The sequence below is a fragment of the Oncorhynchus nerka genome, linkage group LG9a (genome assembly GCF_034236695.1).
Source record: "Oncorhynchus nerka isolate Pitt River linkage group LG9a, Oner_Uvic_2.0, whole genome shotgun sequence".
Taxonomy (NCBI): Eukaryota; Metazoa; Chordata; class Actinopteri; order Salmoniformes; family Salmonidae; genus Oncorhynchus; species Oncorhynchus nerka.
Window position 1 is genome coordinate 59,029,199 of NC_088404.1, and position 17,813 is coordinate 59,047,011.

A 17,813-nucleotide genomic window follows, 5' to 3' on the forward strand; every position below is an offset into this window, starting at 1 on the left:
CCACTGTAAATCGCTCTGGTTGAGGGCGTCTGCAAATTCACTCAAATGCTAATGTAAAATGTACCTAAAAAAACTAGCCACTTAGTGTATATAGGTCCATTTATCGCCATTATCTTGTTTATCTGGTTTTAGTATTGGTTTACACAAACATTTTACCATTACAAATATTTTAGTTAATTTTTGGGTTGTTTGGACCCTGTTGACGATTCCTCATAGGTGGAGGCTGGGCCATAGCGGCTTGCTTCTGGGCTGAACACAAGCTGGAGTGGTGGCACAGAACACTTCTTGCTATCATACGTTTGAGCATGTTGCTCTACTTCCCTTGAAGCCGTAACCACACAGTCAGATTTTGTTTAGGGGTTCTAGCCAGAAAAAATGGTTGAAACCCTATTGTATTGGTTGGCTATTATTATTTGAGTTTCTGTCAATTTAGTTTAAAAATGCACATTTTCATGAGATGGTAAGGCCCAGGAGGGTGCAACTTTGCAAGATGGTAAAAGGCCATGGGCCACACCCTCTCGTGCGATCTCATGCCAATTGGCCACATGGTGGTGCTAAAACAAGCAACTGAGAAAGCAAACTGATCTAATCCCCTGAAATTCAGTACATACAGTGCCTTCAGAAATTATTCACACCCTTTAACTTTTTCCACATTCTGTTACAGCCTGCATTTATAATTTGAGATTTTTTGTCACTGGCTGACACACGAGTGGCGCAGCGGTCTAAGGCACCAACTCAGTGCAAGAGGTGTGTGTCACCACAGTCCCTGGTTCGAATCCAGGCTGTATCGCATCTGGCCGTGATTGGGGGTACCATAGGGTGGTGCGCAATTGGCCCAGCGTCATCCGGGCTTGGCTGGGGTAGGCTGTCATTGTAACTAAGAATTTGTTCTTAACTGAGTTGCCAAGTTAAAGGTTACACACCACACTGATCAAAAAGTTATTTTGTTGGCTTTTACGCATGTCCCCATTACCAGTAAAACATAATCAAAACCTATTTCTTTCACTTACTTGCTGTGCTGTTTCGTTGTTCAGTTTCGTTCTCAACCAGGATTTATATGGAACGCTGTTTGAGTCTTTGCGTATCAAAAATATACAATTTAACACTATTTAAAGTGTCAAATAAGCTTGATTGACCAATCAGGACCTGAATATGACTGCACGTCACAATATTTTAATGAGTTCATACATTTTTAATGTTTTTTAACGTGTTTACACTCACTCGTATTTCATGTCACAACGATTAATCAATACCTATGCTATGATTCTGGTAAAGTTGTCTCGCACTCCTACAGTGCTGGTCATAAAAAAAGCTAGCTAACTCATGGATGCAAACAATGTTCTTCCCCCAAAACACAGTAAAACGACAATCTGTTTCAGTGGCTATAGTTAGCTAGCTAACTATATAGCTAGGTGTCATCTAAAATAACCCTCATTTATAAGACCGTTCTTATTTGATTAATTGTCGGACCCATCTATGTGAAGCTAGCCACAATAAGGATTAGCCACAATAGTGGACTTTGCCTTCAAAATAAATGTATGGCATAATTCTATTTGTATTCATTTGCATCATTGTAAATTACACTTTTGTTTTGAAGGCTAACCGCAAAGTCCACTATTGAACCCAATGTCCTTATTGTGGCTAGCCAAATGAAGCTAGCTGGCTGCTTATACCGTTAGCTTTGGGGAACAGTAGCTGGCTAGCATTTATTTTCATGAAATTAAGTTCAATTTCAAAAGGGTGAACAACAAGTGGAAACTTAGCTTAAACTTACTCACGGATTCCTAAATCATTGCTAAGAATAATTACAATGACTGCAGTTTTTACTGGTCATTGTTTTCCTCCTTGTATTGGTGCTAGCTAGGTACCAAGCTAAAGCTAACTACCCCAGAATTTGCGGTTGAACAAATCATGCTTTATTACCAACGCAGTATTGTGAACACATCATTCGTGGCCTTTTTCTGCAGGCTTTTTTTGTACAGCTTTGACAGTGCTACTGTATCTTTTTTGACACGCAAAGACCCAAACGGCATTCCATAATATGTCGTGAAGCTAACAGCAGTGACGCTATTACTGTGTAACTCCGGTATGGCAACATCTGAAAAATAGCACACTTGGTAGTGTGTTACGGTGCTCGACCGGTCGGCGAAAGCCAACATCACCCACGACAGAACGGTTGATTGTCAAGGGCAATGAATTCCATTATCTTGGCGTTTTTAATGGATTTCGCCTTTGAGTTGCCTCACTGAAATTGTCTTACTCTTTCAAATGACTGCTCTACTAGTTGACTGCTCGATCCACACAGCAGACATTGTGGGCTAGGTTAGGAATGCTGTGTTCCACGTTCAGCGCAAAATTTTATGCGCCGTCATTACGTCATGTAACTTCGTTTATATAGGTATGCACGTCAGCTTTGACATCGGTATTGCTCATCGGGCGTTAAACTAGACATAAACTAGACATCCGATATGTTCACTGATTATATCGTGCATCCTTTGTCTCCATATTATGTCTAATATATTAGCACATTATTCTTTAAACTTCTTCAAGCTCTGGCAAGTTGGTGGTTGATCATAGCTAGAGCATTTAAAAAAAACAATTTTCTTGCTATTTTTAGATTTTCAAGCCGGTAATTCAAACTGTAACTAGGCCACCCAGGAACATTCAATGTCGTCTTGGTAAGCAACTTGTGTATATTTGGCTGTGTGTTTTAGGTTATTGTCCTGATGAAAGGTGGATTCATCTGTCAGTGTCTGTTGGAAAGCAGACAACCAGGTCTTCCTCTAGGATTTTGCCTGTTCTTAGCTCTATTCCGTTTCTCTTTATTCTAAAAAAAGCATACCCATAACATGATGCTGCCACCACCATACTTTAAAATATGAAGTGGTACTCAGTGAAGTGTTGTGTTGGATTTGCATTAAGGACATAAAGTAAATATCTTAGTTGGAGCTATTTTCTGTGTATTTTACCCCCCTTTTCTCCCCAATTTTGTGATTTCCAATTACGCTCTTGTCTCCTTGCTGTAACTCCCCAATGGGCTTGGGAGAGGCGAAGGTTGAGTCATGCGTCCTCCGAAACATGATCCGCCATGCAGTGCTCCTTAACATCCGCCCGCTTAACCCAGAAGCCAGCCGCACCAATGTGTTGGTGGAAACACCGGTCAATAAATGACAACTGTGTATACATCAATGATGTTGCTCTTGCTGCTGGTGATTCTCTGGTACACCTCTATTCAGAACACCATTCTGTATACTTCTGGCCCCTTTTTGGAGACTGTTAACTAACCTCCAGACGAGCTTCAATGCCATACAACTCTCCGTCCGTGGCCTCCAACTGCTCTTAAATGCATGGAAAACTAAACGCATGCTATTCAACCGATCACTGCCCGCACCTGCTCGCCCGTCCAGCATCACTACTCTGGACGGCTCTGACTTAGAATACTTGGACAACTACAAATACCTAGGTGTCTGGTTAGACTGTAAACTCTCCTTCCAGACTCGCATTAAACATCACCAATCAAAAATTAAATCGAATCGGCTTCTTATTTCGCAACAAAGCATCCTTCACTCATGCTGCCAAACACCCTCGTAAAACTAACCATCCTACTGATCCTCGACTTCAGTGATGTCATCTATAAAATAGCCTTCAACACTACTCAACAAACTGGATGCAGTCTATCACAGTGCCATCCTTTTGTCACCAAAGCCCCATACACTACCCACCATTGCGACCTGTACGCTCTCGTTGGTTGTCCCTCGCTTCATACTCGTTGCCAAACCCACTGGCTACAGGTTATCTACAAGTCTCTGCTAGGTAAAGCCCCGCCTTATCTCAGCTCACTGGTCACCATAGCAGCACCCACTCGTAGCATGCGCTCCAGCAGGTATATCTCACTGGTCACCCCCAAAGCCAATTCCTCCTTTGGTCGTCTTTCCTTCCAGTTCTCTGCTGCCAATGACTGGAACGAACTACAAAAATCTGAAGCTGGAGACTCACATCTCCCTCACTAGCTTTAAACACCAGCTGTCAGAGCAGCTCACAGATCACTGCACCAGTACATAACCCATCTGTAAACAGTCCATCCAACTACCTCATCCCCATACTGTATTTATTTATCTTGCTCCTTTGCACCCCAGTATCTCTACTTGCACACATTTTCTGCACATCTACCATTCGTGTTTAATTGCTATATTGTAATTACTTCGCCACCATGGCCTATTTATTGCCTTAACTCCCTTATCTTACCTCATTTGCACACACTGTATATATCATTTTTGTTTTGTTTATTCCATGTGTAACTCTGTTGTATGTGTCGAATTGCTATTCTTTATCTTGGCTAGGTCGCAGTTGCAAATGAGAACTTGTTCCCAACTAGCCTACCGGGTTAAATAAAGGTGTAAAATAAATAACTGAAGTCAGGATGCAAGAGCATCCTATGGGAGTCACAGCCTGGGTTACAGGTTGTGACAGCCTGGGATTGAACCCGGGTCTATAGTGATGCCTCAAGCACTGCGATGCAATGCCTTAGACCTCTGGCCACTCGGGAGGCCCCAGCCTTTGATGTTCTTGATTGTAAATTGTTATTGAATAAACTCACTTGCTATATCTTTACATCACCTGCCATCACATGGTTGGAGTTATTTATCCAATAGAACCCAATGTTCTTCAATGGAAGCTTCTCTAACATATACAGTGCATTCGGAAAGTATTCAGACCCCTTCCCCTTTTGCGCTTTTTGATACTTTACAGCCTTAATCTAAAATAGATAAAATAAAAAATATAAATCCTCCATAAATCTAAGCACAATACCCCATAATGACATAGTGAAAATGGCTTTTTACACATTTTTGCAAGTTGTTAAAAAAAAAACTGGTACCTTATTTACATAAGTATTCAGACCCTTGTTTATGAGACTCGAAATTGAGCTCGGGTGCGTCCTGTTTCCATTGATTATACTTGAAATGTTTCTACAACTTGACTGGACATGATTACAACTAAGCCATGAGGTCGAGGGAATTGTCTGTAGAGCTCCGAGAGAGATCTAGGGAAGGGAACCAAAAAACTCTGCAGCATTGAAGGTTCCCAAGAACTCAATGTCCTCCATTCTTAAATGGAAGAAGTTTGGAACCACCGATACTCTTCCTAACCCTGGACGCCCAGCCAAACTGAGCAATCGGGGGAGAAGGGCCTTGGTCAGGGAGGTGACCAGGAACTCAGTGGTCACTTTGACAGATCTCCCGAGTTCTTCTGTGGAGGTGGGGGAACCTTCCAGAAGGACAATCATCTCTGCTGAACTCCATCAATCAGGCCTTTATGGAGGAGTGGCCAGACAAAAGCCACAGTAAAAGGCACACGACAGCCCGCTTGGAGTTTGCCAAAAGGCACCTAAAGGACTCTCAGACCATGAGAAACAAGATTCTCTGGTCTGATGAAGCCGCGATTGAACTGCTAGGTCTGAATGCTAAGATCTGGAGGAAACCAGGCACCATCCTTACGGTGAAGCAAGGTGGTGGCAGCATCATGCTGTGGGGATGTGCCCATGTGCATACGTAGTTTACCACGAAACACAATTCCAGAGTTTGGTCCATGTTTAGAAAACAGTTAGTTGAGGGGGCTTGTACAAGTTCAAGCTTTTCAATCCCTCTGACAGTATGGGTAACTGCATTACAGCAGGATCATTTTACTGTCCTTCCCACAACTTCAGGCTGTGTCATTGCTCATGCCCTGGCTGTTTCCATTTTATTTTGTGGTTTCAGCATTATCTTTCTGAAGGTCATACTGGAAAACACCTTGAGTTCACAATCAGCATTGCTGATAAAATTCCCCCACTCCTTCTTAACCTATTTTTATCTTGGAAAGTTAATGTATAATCTGTTTATAGACCTGAGTACATACACATAGACTGCCTTGTTGCGGCAAGGAGGCTCTTGCCTGAAATCTGTAGCCTAGTTCAGCCATTCTCAATCTTTTTTTGTGTCAGGGACCAGCAAGGCATGGCCGCCTTGTTCTCCGGACCGCGTTGGTAAAACAAATAGACAATCCCTTTTTTTCTTTATAAAACAAGAAACTCTTCATTGATTTTGACTTTACTCTAAAAATAATGAACAATGTATTTTCTTGGCTACTTCCATGGTTTGTCTGTGCTGTCTTCATGGGCAGTGTCCCTCTCTGGGCTGTCTGTAAATTACCAAAACAATAAAAATACGTGATCCATGTCTACATCACCCGTGTTGAGAAAATATGGGGAATATATTGAAAATGCCTCTATCCACTCGGTCTCTCCAGACACCCGGCTTTTTCTTGAAAGCGGCAATTTTACCGTTTGCTTGGAAAATGTCACTTGCTCAGCCCTGCATGGATAGGTTGAGCAGCAGTCTCGTCGTTACCGATCCCAGAAACAACGGTCCCATCCTAATCCATGTCTTGTTATGTACTCGTTCAGAACACAGAACATTTCCCTTGCAGTTGTATTCTGAGGCAAATCTCTGCACCAAATAAATTATTCATATGAAGAGAATATATACAAAACGCAGGCATGTCAGTTGTCTCATCAAATTGGATTGTAAAACCAATTTGATGCGCAGGCTCTGTCTAAAACCTATGATTCAATATCATCGGCTATATCCTTGTTTCTATGCGTGACGTTATCATTGTAAAGTTCGATTATGCAGATTTGTGTAGCAGCAGATAGGCCTAAAACCTCTTGGCTATGACCAGTTTATCAGCTATAGTGAAAGAAGCCTTGCACTTGGAAAATGTTTTGAGAGAGTAAAGCATTTATGTTTGGTTGGTTCTCCATTTTAATTTTTTTAGTTAAGCATTTTTGATGGCTTCATAGCATCATTGCCGAGGCAAATCTGACATACCACAGACCGGTTTTGGCGGGCAGCTGTCATTTGAAACAAATCCAGGGAGAGCAAGGGCGTGCGTGTGTGTTTGGTGTAGCTATACTTCATAAGTCTTTATACACTGCTCAAAAAAAAGGGAACACTAAAATAACACATCCTAGATCTGAATGAATGAAATATTCTTAATAAATACTTTTTTCTTTACATAGTTGAATGTGCTGATGACAAAATCACACAAATTATCAATGGAAATCAAATTTAGCAACCCATGGAGGTCTGGATTTGGAGTCACACTCAAAATTAATGTGGAAAACCACACTACAGGCTGATCCAACTTTGATGTAATGTCCTTAAAACAAGTCAAAATGAGGCTCAGTAGTGTGTGTGGCCTCCATGTGCCTGTATGACCTCCCTACAATGCCTGGGCATGCTTCTGATGAGGTGGCGGATGGTCTCCTGAGGGATCTCCTCCCAGACCTGGACTAAAGCATCCGCCAACTCCTGGACACTGTGGTACAACGTGGCGTTGGTGGATGGAGCGAGACATGATGTCCCAGATGTGCTCAATTGGATTCAGGTCTGGGGAACGGGCGGGCCAGACCATAGCATCAATGCCTTCCTCTTGGAGGAACTGCTGACACTCCAGCCACATGAGGTCTAGCATTGTCTTGCATTAGGAGGAACCCAGGGCCAACCGCACCAGCATATGGTCTCACAAGGGGTCTGAGGATCTCATCTCGGTACCTAATGGCAGTCAGGCTACCTCTGGCGAGCACATGGAGGGCTGTGCGGCCCCCCCAAAGAAATGCCACCCCACACCATGACTGACCCACCGCCAAACCGGTCATGCTGGAGGATGTTGCAGGCAGCAGAACGTTCTCCACTGCGTCTCCAGACTCTGTCACATGTGCTCAGTGTGAACCTGCTTTCATCTGTGAAGAGCACAGGGCGCCAGTGGCAAATTTGCCAATCTTGGTGTTCTCTGGCAAATGCCAAACGTCCTGCACGGTGTTGGGCTGTAAGCACAACCCCCACCTGTGGATGTCGGTCCCTCATACCACCCTCATGGAGTCTGTTTCTGACCGTTTGAGCAGACACATGCACATTTGTGGCCTGCTGGAGGTCATTTTGCAGGGCTCTGGCAGTGCTCCTCCTGCTCCTCCTCGCACAAAGGCGGAGGTAGCGGTCCTGCTGCTGCGTTGTTGCCCTCCTACGGCGTCCTCCACGTCTCTTGATGTACTGGCCTGTCTCCTGGTAGCGCCTCCATGCTCTGGACACTACGCTGACAGATGCAGCAAACCTTCTTGCCACAGCTCGCATTGATGTGCCCTCCTGGATGAGCTGCACTACCTGAGCCACTTGTGTGGGTTGTAGACTCCGTCTCATGCTACCACGAGAGTGAAAGCACCGCCAGCATTCAAAGTGACCAAAACATCAGCCAGGAAGCATAGGAACTGAGAAGTGGTCTGGTCACCACCTGCAGAACCACTCCTTTATTGGGGGTGTCTTGCTAATTGCCTATAATTGCCACCTGTTGTCTATTCCATTTGCACAACAGCATGTGGAATTTATTGTCAATCAGTGTTGCTTCCTAAGTGGACAGTTTGATTTCACAAAAGTGTGATTGACTTGGAGTTACATTGTGTTTAAGTGTTCCCTTTATTTTTTGAGCAGTGTAGTTAGGCTGTCTTGCTGGCACAAGTTCTTGCAATAGGAAATTATTGGTGTCATCAGCAATGGATTTAGCTTTTGGCACCTTACCCTGTCTAATAAATAGAGTTAGAGGAAAATACGTTGTCAGCACATGTCAATGAACAGAACTATCCCATCCCCCAAATCCCAATACGTTCCTAAAGAAAAATATGTATTATGATGGACAAGGGCAGTGGACCATTGCTTTGACAGCCAATCGCTTTGACTGTAGAACACCTGGGGTATTTCTCACCAAAATCATGTGGAAGTTGTTTCCAATATTACTGGAGCTATGTTTTTTTTCTTTCTTTTCGTAGTGGATTGGTTGCCATGTCGCGGGCCATTTCTAAACTACTCACAAGCCGCTATTTTTTGTTTTGATAACAAACAACATTACTAGCTAGCAACCTGATCTTGACCACTGAATGGGCTATGGTCAAATTTGGATTGCTCAGGAAAAACTGAATGCACTCAGCAAAAAGATGCTTCAAAGGTACACTGCGTATGGAAGAGTGGGGTGTGTATACTTGTGTGTGAGAGAGGATGTGCGTTAGAGTAAGAACTTTTCTGAACAATGCAGTAATCAATATCATAGTCAATAGTGTGAGAGAGAGTGTATAGGCCTATATGTGTGTGAAGTTATCTGAACAGAACCAAGTGTTTAGTGTATTCATACGTTTGGACAAGTTTTAAAACTCTTGTTCTTTGTCCATATAAACAGTTATTTTTTCATATAGTCACACTCATTTAGAATGCCTGAAGCTTTAAAAGTACTTAAAGGTGTGTGTGAGAGAGACTGAGTGTGCGTGAGCTGTGCGCAAGTGTTAAACTTCAAAAACATTTGGTAAGAGGGAGTAGGCCTACTTAAGCATTGGGAGCATTAATAGCTGTAGTTATGTTAGTGACTTTTGTGGTGTTTGTGATAAATTTGATTAAACCATTCTGATGTAGATGATTGTGTCTTTCGGTCCCTAACAGGCTGACCACACTGCTCGCGTAGTATGCGTTGCAAAAATAAATGTAGGAATCTGTTATTCAATTATTGCACCCACACTGCTCGCGTGCGTCAACGAGCGTCTGCGTTGCCAAGGGCTAGAATAGAACTGCTTTCTATTTCTGTCGCAGATCGCACTGCAAGTCCTGCCTCTCCCATCTCCTGATTGGTTTATAGAAGCAGGTACCACATTTACATTACATTTAACATTTAAGTCATTTAGCAGACGCTCTTATCCAGAGCGACTTACAAATTGGTGCATTCACCTTATGACATCCAGTGGAGCAGCCACTTTACAATAGTGCATCTAAATCTTTTAAGGGGGGGGGTGTGAGAAGGATTACTTTATCCTATCCTAGGTATTCCTTAAAGAGGTGGGGTTTCAGGTGTCTCCGGAAGGTGGTGATTGACTCCGCTGTCCTGGCGTCGTGAGGGAGTTTGTTCCACCATTGGGGGGCCAGAGCAGCGAACAGTTTTGACTGGGCTGAGCGGGAACTGTACTTCCTCAGTGGTAGGGAGGCGAGCAGGCCAGAGGTGGATGAACGCAGTGCCCTTGTTTGGGTGTAGGGCCTGATCAGAGCCTGGAGGTACTGAGGTGCCGTTCCCCTCACAGCTCCGTAGGCAAGCACCATGGTCTTGTAGCGGATGCGAGCTTCAACTGGAAGCCAGTGGAGAGAGCGGAGGAGCGGGGTGACGTGAGCGAACTTGGGAAGGTTGAACACCAGACGGGCTGCGGCGTTCTGGATGAGTTGTAGGGGTTTAATGGCACAGGCAGGGAGCCCAGCCAACAGCGAGTTGCAGTAATCCAGACGGGAGATGACAAGTGCCTGGATTAGGACCTGCGCCGCTTCCTGTGTGAGGCAAGGTCGTACTCTGCGGATGTTGTAGAGCATGAACCTACAGGAAAGGGCCACCGCCTTGATGTTATTTGAGAACGACAGGGTGTTGTCCAGGATCACGCCAAGGTTCTTAGCGCTCTGGGAGGAGGACACAGTGGAGTTGTCAACCGTGATGGCGAGATCATGGAACGGGCAGTCCTTCCCGGGAGGAAGAGCAGCTCCGTCTTGCCGAGGTTCAGCTTGAGGTGGTGATCCGTCATCCACACTGATATGTCTGCCAGACATGCAGAGATGCGATTCGCCACCTGGTCATCAGAAGGGGGAAAGGAGAAGATTAATTGTGTGTCGTCTGCATAGCAATGATAGGAGAGACCATGTGAGGTTATGACAGAGTCAAGTGACTTGGTGTATAGCGAGAATAGGAGAGGGCCTAGAACAGAGCCCTGGGGGACACCAGTGGTGAGAGCACGTGGTGAGGAGACGGATTCTCGCCACGCCACCTGGTAGGAGCGACCTGTCAGGTAGGACGCAATCCAAGCGTGGGCCGCGCCGGAGATGCCCAACTCGGAGAGGGTGGAGAGGAGGATCTGATGGTTCACAGTATCGAAGGCAGCCGATAGGTCTAGAAGGATGAGAGCAGAGGCGAGAGAGTTAGCTTTAGCATTGCGGAGCGCCTCCGTGATACAGAGAAGAGCAGTCTCAGTTGAATGACTAGTCTTGAAACCTGACTGATTTGGATCAAGAAGGTCATTCTGAGAGAGATAGCGGGAGAGCTGGCCAAGGACGGCACGTTCAAGGGTTTTGGAGAGAAAAGAAAGAAGGGATACTGGTCTGTAGTTGTTGACATCGGAGGGATCGAGTGTAGGTTTTTCAGAAGGGGTGCAACTCTCGCTCTCTTGAAGACGGAAGGGACGTAGCCAGCGGTCAGGGATGAGTTGATGAGCGAGGTGAGGTAAGGGAGAAGGTCTCCGGAAATGGTCTGGAGAAGAGAGGAGGGGATAGGGTCAAGCGGGCAGGTTGTTGGGTGGCCGGCCGTCACAAGACGCGAGATGTCATCTGGAGAGAGAGGGAGAAAGAGGTCAGAGCACAGGGTAGGGCAGTGTGAGCAGAACCAGCGGTGTCGTTTGACTTAGCAAACGAGGATCGGATGTCGTCGACCTTCTTTTCAAAATGGTTGACGAAGTCATCTGCAGAGGGGGGGGAGTGGGATTCAGGAGGGAGGAGAAGGTGGCAAAGAGCTTCCTAGGGTTAGAGGCAGATGCTTGGAATTTAGAGTGGTAGAAAGTGGCTTTAGCAGCAGAGACAGAAGAGGAAAATGTAGAGAGGAGGGAGTGAAAGGATGCCAGGTCCGCAGGGAGGCGAGTTTTCCTCCATTTCCGCTCGGCTGCCCGGAGCCCTGTTCTGTGAGCTCGCAATGAGTCATCGAGCCACGGAGCGGGAGGGGAGGACCGAGCCAGCCTGGAGGATAGGGGACATAGAGAGTCAAAGGATGCAGAAAGGGAGGAGAGGAGGGTTGAGGAGGCAGATTCAGGAGATAGGTTGGAGAAGGTTTGAGCAGAGGGAAGATAATAGGATGGAAGAGGAGAGAGTAGCGGGGGAGAGAGAGCGAAGGTTGGGACGGCGCGATACCATCCGAGTAGGGGCAGTGTGGGAAGTGTTGGATGAGAGCGAGAGGGAAAAGGATACAAGGTAGTGGTCGGAGACTTGGAGGGGAGTTGCAATGAGGTTAGTGGAAGAACAGCATCTAGTAAAGATGAGGTCGAGCGTATTGCCTGCCTTGTGAGTAGATGGGGAAGGTGAGAGGGTGAGGTCAAAAGAGGAGAGGAGTGGAAAGAAGGAGGCAGAGAGGAATGAGTCAAAGGTAGACGTGGGGAGGTTAAAGTCGCCCAGAACTGTGAGAGGTGAGCCGTCCTCAGGAAAGGAGCTTATCAAGGCATCAAGCTCATTGATGAACTCTCCGAGGGAACCTGGAGGGCGATAAATGATAAGGATGTTAAGCTTGAAAGGGCTGGTAACTGTGACAGCATGGAATTCAAAGGAGGCGATAGACAGATGGGTAAGGGGAGAAAGAGAGAATGACCACTTGGGAGAGATGAGGATCCCGGTGCCACCACCCCGCTGACCAGAAGCTCTCGGGGTGTGCGAGAACACGTGGGCGGACGAAGAGAGAGCAGTAGGAGTAGCAGTGTTATCTGTGGTGATCCATGTTTCCGTCAGTGCCAAGAAGTCGAGGGACTGGAGGGAGGCATAGGCTGAGATGAACTCTGCCTTGTTGGCCGCAGATCGGCAGTTCCAGAGGCTACCGGAGACCTGGAACTCCACGTGGGTCGTGCGCGCTGGGACCACCAGATTAGGGTGGCCGCGGCCACGCGGTGTGGAGCGTTTGTATGGTCTGTGCAGAGAGGAGAGAACAGGGATAGACAGACACATAGTTGACAGGCTACAGAAGAGGCTACGCCAATGCAAAGGAGATTGGAATGACAAGTGGACTACACGTCTCGAATGTTCAGAAAGTTGATCTTACGTAGCAAGAATCTTATTGACTAAAATGATTAAAAATGATACAGTACTGCTGAAGTAGGCTAGCTGGCAGTGGCTGCGTTGTTGACTTTGTAGGCTAGCTGGCAGTGTCTGCGTTGTTGATTCGGGGGCTAGCTGGCTAGCTAGCAGTGTTGATTACGTTACGTTGCGTTAAAAGAACGACAATAGCTGGCTAGGTAACCTAGAAAATCGCTCTAGACTACACAATTATCTTTGATACAGAGACGGCTATGTAGCTAGCTATGTAGCTAGCTACGATCAAACAAATCAAACCGTTGTACTGTAATGAAATGAAATGAAAATGTGATACTACCTGTGGAGCGAGGCGGAATGCGACCGGGTTGTTGAGTTCTAATCGGTAGACGTTGGCTAGCTGTTGGCTAGCTAGCAGTGTCTCCTACGTTAAGGACGACAAATAGCTGGCTGCGTTGTTGATTCAGGGGCTAGCTGGCTAGCTAGCTAGCAGTGTTGATTACGTTACGTTGCGTTAAAAGAACGACAATAGCTGGCTAGGTAACCTAGAAAATCGCTCTAGACTACACAATTATCTACACAATTATCTTTGATACAGAGACGGCTATGTAGCTAGCTATGTAGACGGTGGGCGTTAGCTAGCTGGCTAGCTGCTGGGCAGATACGTTAGGACGACGAAATACGATAATTACGCAATTATCTTTGATACAAAGACGGCTATGTAGCTAGCTAAGAAGAAATTGCTAAGATTAGACAAATCAAACCGTTGTACTATAATGAAATGTAATGAAAAGTTATACTACCTGCAGACCGAAGTGCAGACCGAAGTGCGGATGCGACTGCTCGCTCCAACCCGGCTAGGTACCCACATGCCATCTCCTCATTGGTTATACCCACATGGGTGATTGAATGACGAACTGTGTTGCTGGTTTTGTAGTAATACTATGGAAGTGTAGATGCCAATCACCATATAAGTTCAAAGATTAAAAAGCCTGGAAGGAGGAGAGATGACTAGAAACGATTCTGTTGACCGTTTTGTGTGGATTAGTTGTCGGAGTAGAGGACCTTGTGCATTTCAGGTAAAATACAACTCAACGTTTATACCCCAGGACAAATTAGCTATCAACAGCAAGCTAGCTAAATAGGACAAATTAGCTAGCAAGTGTAAGCTAACTAGCTAAATTACCATAAATGTTTCATGCTTTTTGACCTGTCCCCAAATTATTGTAATTGGTTCAGAGTTTGTTTTGATATTTTAACCTGCGTGTCGTGATCGTGTTTGGTGTAGGTGGACAAAATAAATTTATGCACGATGGCCCACGCGCACAAGCCAGTTTGGGTTCCGTGTTACAATCAAAGTATGCCTGTATCTCAATCCACTGCTTTTTAAATGGACAAATCTTTCTTTAGGGCCAAATTTGAGCAAAAGAAATGTCCTCAATGTCAACTGCGTTTTATTTTTAGCAAGCTTAACATGTGCAAATATTCATATGAACATAAGTTTCAACAACTGAGACATAAACTGAACAGACATGTGACTAACAGAAATGGAATAATGTGTCCCTGAACAAAGGGGGGGTCAAAATCAAAAGTAACAGTCAGTATCTGGTGTGGCCACCAGCTGCATTAAGTACTGCAGTGCATTTCCTCCTCATGGACTGCACCAGATTTGCCAGTTCTTGCTGTGAGATGTTACCCCAACCTTCCACCAAGGCACCTGCAAGTTCCTGGACATTTCTGGGGGGAATGGCCCTAGTCCTCACCCTCCGATCCAACAGGTCCCAGACGTGCTCAATGGGATTGAGATCCAGGCTCTTCGCTGGCCATGGCTGAACACTGACATTCCTGTCTTGCAGGAAATAACACACAGAACGAGCAGTATGGCTGGTGGCATTGTCATGCTGGAGGGTCATGTCAGGATGAGCCTGCAGGAAGGGTACCACATGAGGGAGGAGGATGTCTTCCCTGTAACGCACAGCGGTGAGATTGCCTGCACTGACAACAAACTCAGTCCGATGATGCTGTGACACAATGCCCCAGACCATGACGGACCCTCCACCTCCAAATCGATCCCGCACCAGAGGGCAGGCCTCGGTGTAACGCTCATTCTTTCTATAAACACGAATCTGACCATCACCCCCGGTGAGACAAAAAAATAAAACAGTAAAAAGAAAGGCTATATACAGTAGCGAGGTTATATAGACAGACAGACACCTGTTAGGCTGATTGAGGTAGTATGTACATGTAGATTAGGTTTAAAGTGACTATGCTTATATGATGGACAGAGAGTAGCAGTAGCGTAAAAGAGTGGTTGGCGGGTGGCGGGACACAATGCAGATAGCCCGGTTAGCCAAATGCGGGAGCACTGGTTGGTCGGCCCAATTGAGGTAGTCATTTACAACTGCGACCAGGCCAAGATAAAGCAAAGCAGTGTGACACAAGCAACAACACAGTTACACATTAAATAAACAAACATACAGTCAATTACACAAAAGAGAAAGTCTATATACATTGTGTGCAAATGAGGTAGGATAAGGGGGGGTGAGGCAATAAATAGGCCATAGTGGCAAAATGATTACAGTATGGCAAATTAAACACCGGGGTGATATATGTGCAGAAGATGAGTGTATAAGTAGCGGTACTGGGGTGCAAAGGAGCAAAATAAATAACAATATGGTGATGAGGTAGTTGGGTGGGCTATTTACAGATTGGTGCAGTGATCTGTGAGCTGCTCTGACAGCTGGTGCTTAAAGCTAGTGAGGTAGATACGATTCTCCAGCTTTAGTGATTTTTGCAATTTGTTCCAGTCATTGGCAGCAGAGAACTAGAAGGAAAGGCGTCCGAAGGAGGAATTGGCTTTGGGGGTGACCAGTGAAATATACTTGCTGGAGCGTGTGCTATGGATGGGTGTTGCTATGGTGACCAGTGAGCTGAGATAAGTTGGCTTTACCTAGCAACGATTTATAGATGACCTGGAGCCAGTGTGTTTGGCGACGGATATGAAGCGAGGGCCAGCCAACGAGAGCATACAGGTCGCAGTGGTGGGTAGTATATGGGGCTTTGGTGACAAAATGGGTGGCACTGTGATAGACTACATCCAGTTTGCTGAGTAGAGTGTTGGGGGCTATTTTGTAAATGACATCGCCGAAGTCAAGGCTGTTGAGTCTGCCGATAAGAATGTGGTTATTGAAAGAGTCGAAAGCCTTTGCCAGGTCGATGTAAACAGCTGCACAGTATTTTCTCTTTTCGATGGCGGTTATGATATCGTCTAGGACCTTGAGCATGGCTGAGGTGCAACCATGACCAGCTCGGAAACCAGATTGCAGACAGTCTGAACACTGATGGAGGAATTGTGTATTCCTGGTGTAACTCAGCAGTTGTTGTTGCCTTCTTGTACCTGTCCCGCAGGTGTGATGTTTGGATGTACCGATCCTGTGCAGGTGTTGCTACACGTGGTCTGCCACTGCGAGGACGATCAGCTGTCCGTCCTGTCTCCCTGTAGCGCTGTCTTAGGTGTCTCACAGTACGGACATTGCAATTTATTGCCCTGGCCACATCTGCAGTCCTCATGCCTCCTTGCAGCATGCCTAAGGCATGTTCACGCAGATGAGCAGGGACCCTGGGATTCTTTCTTTTGGTGTTTTTCAGAGTCAGTAGAAATGCCTCTTTAGTGTCCTAAGTTTTCATAACTGTGACCTTAATTGCCTACCATCTGTAAGCTGTTAGTGTCTTAACGACTGTTCCACTGGTGCATGTTCATTAATTATGGTTCATTGAACAAGCATGGGAAACAGTGTTCAAACCCTTTACAATGAAGATCTGTGAAGTAATTTGGATTTTACGAAAAGACAGGGTCCTGAAAAAGGGAAGTTTATTTTTTTGCTGAGTTGACATATTTTTTAAAGTATTTTTTTTTGTTGGTAATTGCGATTAACTAATGCCATTAACTCAAGTTTAATTATTTGTATCTTAGACCACCATAATCCTATTACATGAAAGCAAATGGAGGCATTGCTACCAGTTGATAGGAAAATACACAGGGGAACACAATGTCATTGTTAAAACGTAATTGGCTGATGTTGGACATTTGACCATTTTTCGAAGTGAAAGTGGAGCTGAAATAATTTTGTTTATGAAGACTAGAAAAGTTTGGGTAAAAACTTTAAAGGAGAATTTTGGTCAAATTGCCTTGTGAATTTCACATCCACCATCTTAGTAGACAGCAGTGATGGCATGGTATTCTACGTGGACTCTGTGGACATGCACTGACACTGTCACAGATGGTATGACACACTTTGTCTAATCAATAAAAGTACATTATTTAGGCACTTATACGACGTGCTACTCCAATATTAGGTGCTCTTAATGCTCTAGTTGTTTTAACGTAATAGCCTGACATGTTTTTTCGGCTCAAAAGCCCGACAACGCAGTGTAGGCATAGACTATAGGCCTGGTCATTTTTTATTGTTGTACAACTTTAATGTATTTATTCGGGTTCACAGTGCGGACCGAACCGAGGTCCCTGTACCTAACGGTTCGGTACGAATTACACCCCTAGTGAACGGTCAAGTGCAGTCAGTTCGCCACCAGTCCCAATTCAACATAGCACAGTGCTTTCTTTTCACTGGCTCAGAACTTGTGCAGTTTCACAGGGCTCATAGACAGTCCCATGCCATTGCTTAGGCCCATATAAGGAGTTGACTGTGGCCTGAGTCCCAAATGACACCATATACTCCCTATATGGTGCACCATTTGACCTAAGCCCTAATGGAGGACTGAGGTTTATCAGCTACTTAACGTGCTCATGATTGAAAAATGAGATGGATGCAACAAACGTCTGAGATGTACGTTAATGTGGCATTTGTGCACAAAATAACTATTAAAAAATATGAAAAGGTAGTGCACTATATAGGGTGCCATTTGGGA

At 45.3% G+C, this 17,813-nt stretch overlaps 1 protein-coding gene across 1 annotated transcript in view; it reads left to right on the top strand.

The window, feature by feature from the left end:
- Window positions 1-17,813, top strand: part of LOC115134664 (la-related protein 1-like) — a 124,773-nt gene that overhangs the window by 13,771 nt on the left and 93,189 nt on the right.